This window comes from Leopardus geoffroyi, chromosome D3, assembly GCF_018350155.1.
Source record: "Leopardus geoffroyi isolate Oge1 chromosome D3, O.geoffroyi_Oge1_pat1.0, whole genome shotgun sequence".
Lineage (NCBI taxonomy): Eukaryota > Metazoa > Chordata > Mammalia > Carnivora > Felidae > Leopardus > Leopardus geoffroyi.
This window is the reverse complement of record NC_059339.1, coordinates 20,988,212-20,996,598: the sequence shown is the minus strand read 5'-3', so window position 1 is coordinate 20,996,598 and position 8,387 is coordinate 20,988,212. Positions and strand designations below refer to the sequence as shown.

The 8,387-nt window shown below is 48.8% G+C and overlaps 1 long non-coding RNA gene and 1 gene segment (V, D, J or C); both read left to right on the top strand.

Annotated features, from left to right (window-relative positions):
• LOC123587586 overlaps positions 1 to 8,387 on the top strand; it is a 1,001,573-nt gene that overhangs the window by 62,609 nt on the left and 930,577 nt on the right.
• On the top strand, positions 5,756 to 6,328 carry LOC123587605. Its single transcript, XR_006707402.1, has 2 exons — positions 5,756 to 6,051; positions 6,165 to 6,328. It is a non-coding gene; the product is annotated as an uncharacterized LOC123587605 (long non-coding RNA).

Genomic DNA, 8,387 nt, shown 5'->3' with positions numbered 1-8,387 from the left:
CCTTGGCAGAGGGTGGAGGAGAAAAGGAGACCTGAGGCGGCCCAGCCCAGTGTGGGCACCAGGGGTTGTGTCCCCATGGCCCGGACATTGCTCCTCCTCCTACTCTTCCTTCACTGCACAGGTAGGGACAGGCCTTATGGACTCAGGTGCTCCCCACATCACTCCTCCTCTGCTCAGAATCCTGAATTTTGGTTTCCATTTCTAGCCGCATTCCCAAAGGGTGTCTGTGTTTGCAGGTTCCCTGTCTCAGCCCGTGATGACCCAGCCGCTCTCCCTGTCTGCATCTCCGGGAAAATTGCCAGACATCTGCACCTTGAGCAGTGGCTTCAGTGTTGGCAGCTATTACATACATTGGTTCCAGCAGAAGCCAGTGAGCCCTCCTCTGTATCTCCTGCACTACAACTCAGACTCAAATAAACAACAATGCAGTCCCCAGCCGCTTCTCTTGGTCCAAAGATGCCTCGGCCAAGGCAGGGCTTCTGGACCTCTCTGGGCCGCAGCCTGAACAAGGCTGACTCTTCCTGTGCTACAGCTCATGGCAGTGGGAGAAGCTTTGGCTTCTCACAGTGACTCAGATACGGAGAAAGTGAGACAAAAACCCCTGGGTCCACAGACCTTGTGTCTGAGCCTCTGTTATTGGGAAACTTCTGTGGAGGCTCCTGTAGGGGAGAGTCCTCTATGGTGAGAGCTGTCCTTGAGGAGGAAGGACTGACACACAGATGATGCTCTTGCCTGAGACAGCACACGTGTCCCAGGAGTCCACGCGAATCAGGGAATGGAGGCCAACTGCACATGCGCCTGGGTCTGGAGAAAAGTAACAAGAACAACTATTTTGCAACCAAAATCTCTGGCTCTCCCTCTAGTGATATCTCCTTTACTACTCACAGAACACTTCACTTCACACACTCATGTTCATCAATTATATGTTTTATATCTGTTTTCCCACATCTAGAAATTCTTTGGGACACACAGTGAGTGTCCTACAATTTAACTGAATTTAAGGCTTAGTTTATCTGCGGGGAGATAGTGTCAGATCCACAGGGGGAGGGCTCAGCACCAGGAGGCTGCTCCCCATTTTGATGCCAACAACAACTAGTAGATTGCCTGCACCCTCTGTCCAATGTGGCTACACGTCGAAGGTTTCCACGACTCCCTCCTCGAGTTCCATTAATTTGCCAGATCAACTCACAGAACCGAGGGAGACACTGACTCCTTTTGTCAGCTCATTAATGATATGATGAAGGGGTCACATAAACAAATAATGAAGAGACACCTAGTGTTATGTCTGGGAGCGTCTCGAGCACCAGAGCTTCAGTCCCTGTGGAGTTGAGGTGCACCTGTTCTGGGAGTGGATGTGTTCGCCAAACCGGAAGCTCTTCAAACCCTGTACTTTGGCATTTTTATTGAGGATTCGGGTAGACGTGATTGGACATTAACTGCACTGTCAGTCTTCCCTCCCTGTCTCAAGTATGAGGGGGTGAATATTCGCAGCCTCTGATCAAGGCTTGGTCTTTCTGGGCACCAGCCCCATCCAGGAGCCATCCAGAAGCCTACCCAGAGTCATGTCATTACAATGAAGAAGCTTCTAGTGCTCTTGTCACTTAGGAAATGACAAGAATTTCAGAAACTCTGTGTCAGGATCCAGGGCGCAGAGACTCCTATGTAGTTCCTAAGATCACACAGTTCGATTGTCTCAACTGGACAAGGTGAACTAGACAGTCATGTTCATCCACAAATCTCAGGCCAGAAACTGTGACTCTTGTGTTACTGACGACACATCCATACTCGATATGTTAATAAGCACCTTGGTCATAGACACAATTTTCTCTTTCACCCATCTGACAAAAAGTGAGTCACAACGTCTTCAGACTCACCTCACCCTTCCCCCTCCCAACACAGGTTCCTTTCTCCCCTCTGCTCCTGCCTCCCTCAGGCCTTCAGTCTCTCCCTATGGTGCTTCAGGTCTGAACCCCATCTCTATGTTAGGATTTCAGAGAGAAGTAAAATTTTACAGTAATTTCCATTCTCTAGGGTTCATCTCTAGCGATGAGAAGTTGCAGAAAGTGGACTGGCAGGAAATCCGCTCAACATCTGATTCTTGCTCTCATCTCTGCTTGTAGTTTTCACGCCCACCAGCCTCAGTAAATCTCTGTAATATGACAACAATATTATTCTGTTCGTGACAAATGAAGGTTCATTCAGCCTTTGAGTATTTGCCCACAAAAGCCATTAGTACAATGACTTTTCCCCCTTCAAACTTACTGAGGTTCCACAAAATGTAACTGTTGACATAGCCAACAAAGGAAGGATTGGCTCCATAGTTCAAGACATGACAAATTTTCCTGTTTTTGAGAATATTTGTTTCCGAGGCCGTCAGGAGACTAACGCAGCCACACAATTTTGTTCCAATCATTGAGGTCTCATGTATTAGCCTCTTCCAAAATAAAAAAGGCACTCTTTCATGGTCACCGCCAAGGAGGCATCTAGGGACCTTGGAGGCATAGTAGGGGGTGGCTCTGCTGTGAAGGGCAGGAGGAAGGGACTGTGTTGTCACCCCTGTCTTGTGCTTCCTGAGACCTGAACCCACAGATGTGGGATATGTATCTGTTGGGTAAAAATGGACTGAAGACCCATCCCCAAGATCCAAATTCATGATTCAATGGAATTCCTATCAGAACTAATCTGCACCAAATTCCTCTTCCTTGTGTAAATTCCATCCTTGTGCAAGGGAGGTGACTTTGAAGACACTAGCCTTCTTTAGCTCCAAGCTCCAGTATACAGGAGGCTCTTTAAAGTGCCAGCCCCAGTGATGGATTTGCATGGAGAACAACACTCAGGGAGCGGAGAGAGGACATTAGAGGGACAGGGGTGCACTTGTCTACATAGTTGGCCTCTGAAGGAAAGACTTCCTGAGGATACATGGAGCATATTCTCTCTCTCTCTCCTCTCTCTCTCTTTCTCTGTCTGTCTTACACACACACAGACACACACGCAGATGCACACACACACACACACACACACACACACACACACACCTCTCCTCTGAGTGTATAGTGTCCTAGATTCCTCAGTTTCCCAGCTTCTCTTTCTCTCCAGAAATCATAGTCAACATGTACTCAAACAGTACCACCAGGGTCAGAATCCCAGGAGGCAGAATCCCCATCATCAGAAACACCAGCAACATCCAGTGTGACTGGGGTCCTGTCACAAGGGCAACCAGCACATGCTCTGAACACCTGCTCTCCTGGGACAAGGCTGATGCTCGGGAATCCCAAGGAGACTCTCTGTCCCATGGGTAGCTCAGTCCCCGACAATCTCTGGGATCCAGCCAGCCCCCAAAGCTGATCAGTTCATTGATTCTGGGACAGCAGCTTCACTGATGCTCCCACGGAGCTCAAGGTACATGAGGACATGCGGGGGTCACTGCTTCAGTCTTCCCAGCGACACCTGCACCAATCTGGATCTCTGCTGAAAATTCTTCTGTCCCACCCAAGGGCCACAGTGACAGTGACCTCACGGAGACAGTTTCCCTTATCGCCATCTCTCCACCAGTCATGTATGGAATCTTTGACAGGAAGTTTTCAGCCCAGTTGGCCTCAGATAATAGAAATTCGTTCCTCTACTCATGGATGTCTGAATGAGCTTTTTTTCTATCCTGCATATGCTGGACACAAAGAACAGAGGTAGAGCTGTGTTCACCCCAGACACAAGTCTGACCCCAAATCGCTCTTTCCTGGAAGCTCCCTCAGTGCTTGGTAATTGCATCACAGAGATGGTTCTGGAGTTCATAGAAATAGGTCCCTCATGGGATTTCACTGGACATCATGTCTATCCTACCTGTAGAAAAATTCCATCATGCTATACTAATGACAAAGAAAACATGATTTTTGAAAAACTTTATCGACTCCTATTCAACCTCCAAGAGAAAGCATCCCTTCTACATTGTTCCCACAATTTCAATTTTTCTCTGTAGTAAATACAGATCTGTGAAAAGTATCCTAGTGATTGTATCTGCATTTTCATAAGAACATTGTCATTGAGTTTCAATCAATGTCACTGAGAGAAATTTTTTTATACAGAAGCATACACCCATTTAGTCTTTAAAATTATTTTGTTGTATTTTTTTAATATGAAATTTACTGTCATATTGGTTTCCATACAACACCCAGTGCTCATCCCAGCAGGTGCCCTTCTCAATGCCCATCACCCACCCTCCCCTTCCTCCCACCCCCCCATCAACCCTCAGTTTATTCTCAGTTTTTCAGAGTCTCTTATGGTTTGGCTCTCTCCCTCGAGTTCTCTCCCTCAAACTTTTTTTTTTTTTCTTCTCCTCCCTCATGGTCTCCTGTTAAGTTTCTCAGGATCCACATATGAGTGAAAACATATGATATCTGTCTTTCTCTGACTGACCTATTTCACTTTGCCTAATACACTCCAGTTCCATCCACATTGCTGCAAATGGCCAGATTTCATTCTTTCTCATTGCCAAGTAGTATTCCATTGTATACATGAACCACATCTTCTTTATCCATTCACTACTTGGTGGATATTTAGGCTCTTTCCATAATTTGGCCATTGTTGAAAGCGCTGCTATAAACATTGGGGTACAAGTGCCCCTATGCATCAGCACTCCTGTATCCCTTGGGTAAATTCCTAGCAGTACTACTGCAGGATCATAGGTAGATCTATTTTTAATTTTTTGAGGAACCTCCACACTGTTTTCCAGAGTGGCTGCACCAGTTTGCAACCCTCAGTGCAAGACAGTTCCCATGTCTCCAATCCTCTCCAGCATCTATAGTCTCCTGGTTGGTTCATTTCAGCCACTCTGACTGGTGTGAGGTGGTATCTCAGTGTGGGTTTGATTTGTATTTCCCTGATGAGGAGTGATGTTAAGCATCTTTCCATGTGCCTGTCGGCCTTGTGGATGTCTTCGTTAGAGAAGTGTCTGTTCATGTTTTCTGCTCATTTCTAAAGTGCACACTTGGCTAAGTGGTGACTAACACATAAACCGTGTCACTGGAACCCTGTCAGAGCACCTGCTGTGGTCACTCCTTCCCTCTTGGAACTTCCTGCAGGTTTGCCCTTTGGGCTCTGTGTTCAGTGCTGCACACAGGACCCCTGCATATTTGTATCTGTGTGCTGGGGGGACAGATCCTGGGAGGAAATCACTAACCACAAGTGTGGAGAACTGTCATCTCAAATAAGCAGACATAGTGATAGATGGCAAAGATTTTTATTGCACAGTGCCCTTAGGAAAACACACAGTTGTTCCTTCCCACAGCACTGAGGACAGAAGGAGAGCTTCGGTTCAGGCTGTGGGAACCTCAGAGCAGGAGAGACCTGGAAACCAGGGAGGAAACACATAATAGGAAAGAACACAGAATCCTACGCAGAAGCGGCCACGTGTCCTTTGGTACTCACCACAGCTCCAGACATGATTCTGATCTAAGTGGCGTTTTTGTAGAAATACCACCTCAGTCCTGACCCATGAAACATACAGGGAAGCATGGCCTGGCTTTTCCAGAGGAGTCTGAAAAGAGCAGAAAGTCTGGTTTGAGAATATGGGAGGCTACCCAGGAGGATACCTGACCTGGCCCTAGGAAAGGGGCAGTGGACAAACAACGGGGTTTGTCCTTTTTATGGGCTCTGGTTACCATTTTGCACAATGATGTTTCTGAGTCTGGACACAAGGGGGCTCACAGGGCCCATTTCTGAGGATTCAAGGGTGATGAGACCTGAGACCTGTCACCTGCACTGCCTGTGCCCTCTGCTGAGACTCATAACTGTGACTTCTGCACAGTCTGGCCCCACACAGCCATTCCTCTGCCCACCCCCTGACATCCTCGGGCGGAGGTACCTGACTCAGGTCCAGTGAGGGGTCAGAGAGCTGGGGTATCATTTGCATGGACAGATCCGCCCTCTCTCCGTGGATGAAAAAGGAACAGATGAAGGGAGGTTTGTTCAGCTGTGGGGCACAGAAGACAGGATCGGTGATGGTCTCCACCATGGCTTGGTCTCCGGTCCTTCTCACCCTCCTCGCTCACTGCACAGGTGATTGGATGTGGGGACAGGGGAAGGGGCTCTGGGAGGACACGTGGGCCCTGCTTCCACCCTCTTGTGTCCAGACCCCAGCTTCACCCTGTCTGTGTCTCTCCATTTTCTAGGGTCCTGGGCCCAGTCTGTACTGACTCAGCCATCCTCGGTGTCAGGCTCCTTGGGCCAGAGGGTCACCATCTCCTGCACTGGAAGCAGTTCCAACATTGGTAGCAATTATGTGAGCTGGTACCAACAACTCCCAGGCACAACCCCCAAAAGCATAATCTATTGGGATAATAGCAGACCCTCGGTGGTCCCTGAACGATTCTCTGGCTCCAAGTCTGGCAGCACAGGCACCCTGACCATCACTGGGCTCCAGGCTGAGGACGAGGCTGATTATTACTGCTCAGCATGGGATGGTAGTCTGAGAGCTCACACAGAGCTCCAGGCCCGTGGGGAAGTGAGACAAAAACCTGCAGTCTCCACACTGATGCGCTTTCCTTGTGCAGCCCCCACCTTCTGCCAACACAGCTGCTTCCCTAAAACGGAGGTCTGAAAGCCAAACCAGTGAACTTTCTCTTGAGTATGTGTCCTTGTCCTCTCAATTCAGACACCAAACCCTGTCCCTGTAGGAGCACATTTTCTGTTTTATGCATACTGAGCAGAAATTCCTGGATGCTGGGGCCGGTTGCCCTGGGGACAGAGTCCTTGAGGATTGTGCCTGCCTGCTGGGGCTGCCATAACATCATACCACCCACTGGGTGAGCAAATCAAAAGATACTTATTTTCTCACAGTTTTGGAGGCTAAACGTCCAAGTTCAAGGTGGGGGCAAGTTCGATGTCCCCTGAGGTCTCTCTCCTTGTCTTGCAAGTGGTTACATTCATCCTGGGTCCTCACGTGGCATTTCCACGTGTGCTCACCCATGCTGTGTCCACCACTTCTATAAAGTCTATGAAGTCACAGTGTGGGTTTCATATAGGAATCTACGGGGACCCAGTTCAGTCCATATCAAAGCACCAGGACAGAACCAGCGACACAGAGCGTAGCTGCGCCTGACTGAGGATAGTCAACCGTCCACATGCTCTACATGCGTGGCATTGAGAGAACCCTCACTACATGACCTATGTGGGCTTGGGGCTCAGATCACAGTACAGAAATGACAGGGAGGGTCCCCATGCTCAGAGGGCTGACACCGTCTTGGGCAAGAAAGAGGACACATAAGCCAAATGTACTGTGTCTCCCACTGACTTCCCACATGGGGAAAATGTGTCTGCAGTCCCAGGTAATGTCCACACAACATAACGTCTGGATGACAGACACTGGCCCTTACGGACCCACTGGTAAGAAACCCCAGATTTGAGGATGACTGGATCAAACCACCCCACCCTCTGCCCTGACACCATCATGGCAACCGGGGAAGGGACACCTATTACTTTGGGTAACACAGTGACTGTCTGGTGGGACCTGGACTCACTGACTAACCGTGTAGTTGGGAGATTTGGGGTCCAGGTAGAAGAAAATGATGGAAGCTTCACCAAAGAAGTCCCAGCCACCTGTATCATCTTCCCTCCATCCTCCGTGTTGTTCAGGTCGTAGCACAGACCATGGACAATCTTCACAGGGGACACAGGCCAGGGTCTTTATGTCTCATCAAACTACAGCTCAGCCCCCAGACCATTCTGATGCCCTTGCATCAGATCAACTCCAGCCCAACACACCCTCAGAGGCACGAGGTTCTGGCCTGAAATGCAAACAGTCCCATGAGAAGTAGAAAGCAGAAAACATATTCCGACTCTGATGGCCTCTTATTCCCAGAGGTTGTTAGAAGGTACAAAGTTTTCTAGAAACCTTAATGGTGACCGTTTCCAGACCGCCATGCACCTGAGACCTTTTCTTTTGCTCTCACTCTGTCAGGTGAGGAACAGACTCAGGGGGCAGTACAGGAACCACTCCTTTTTTTCCACACAGTCCATATGGTACTACTCCTGCTCTCAGGCTCCCTCAGTCACCTCTGTGTCATTGCTGAGTGTCCCCACTTCCCAGGGTCCTGGTCACAGGGAGTCAGATCACTGTTTGCCTGGTTCCAATTCCACTGTGACTCTGCCTCTGAAAGACACAAAGCTTACTATTAAGAGTCAGAAGGGGTGCCTGGGTGGCTCAGTTGGTTAAGCGTCCAACTCTTCGTTTTGGCTCAGGTCATGATCTCATGGTTCATGAGTTCAAGCCCCACGTCAAGCTCTGTGCTGACAGCATGGAGCCTGCCTCGGATTCTGTCTCCCTCCTTCTCTGCCCCTCCACTGCTCTCTCTTTCTGTCTCTGAAAAATAAATAAATAAACATTTATAGAAGTT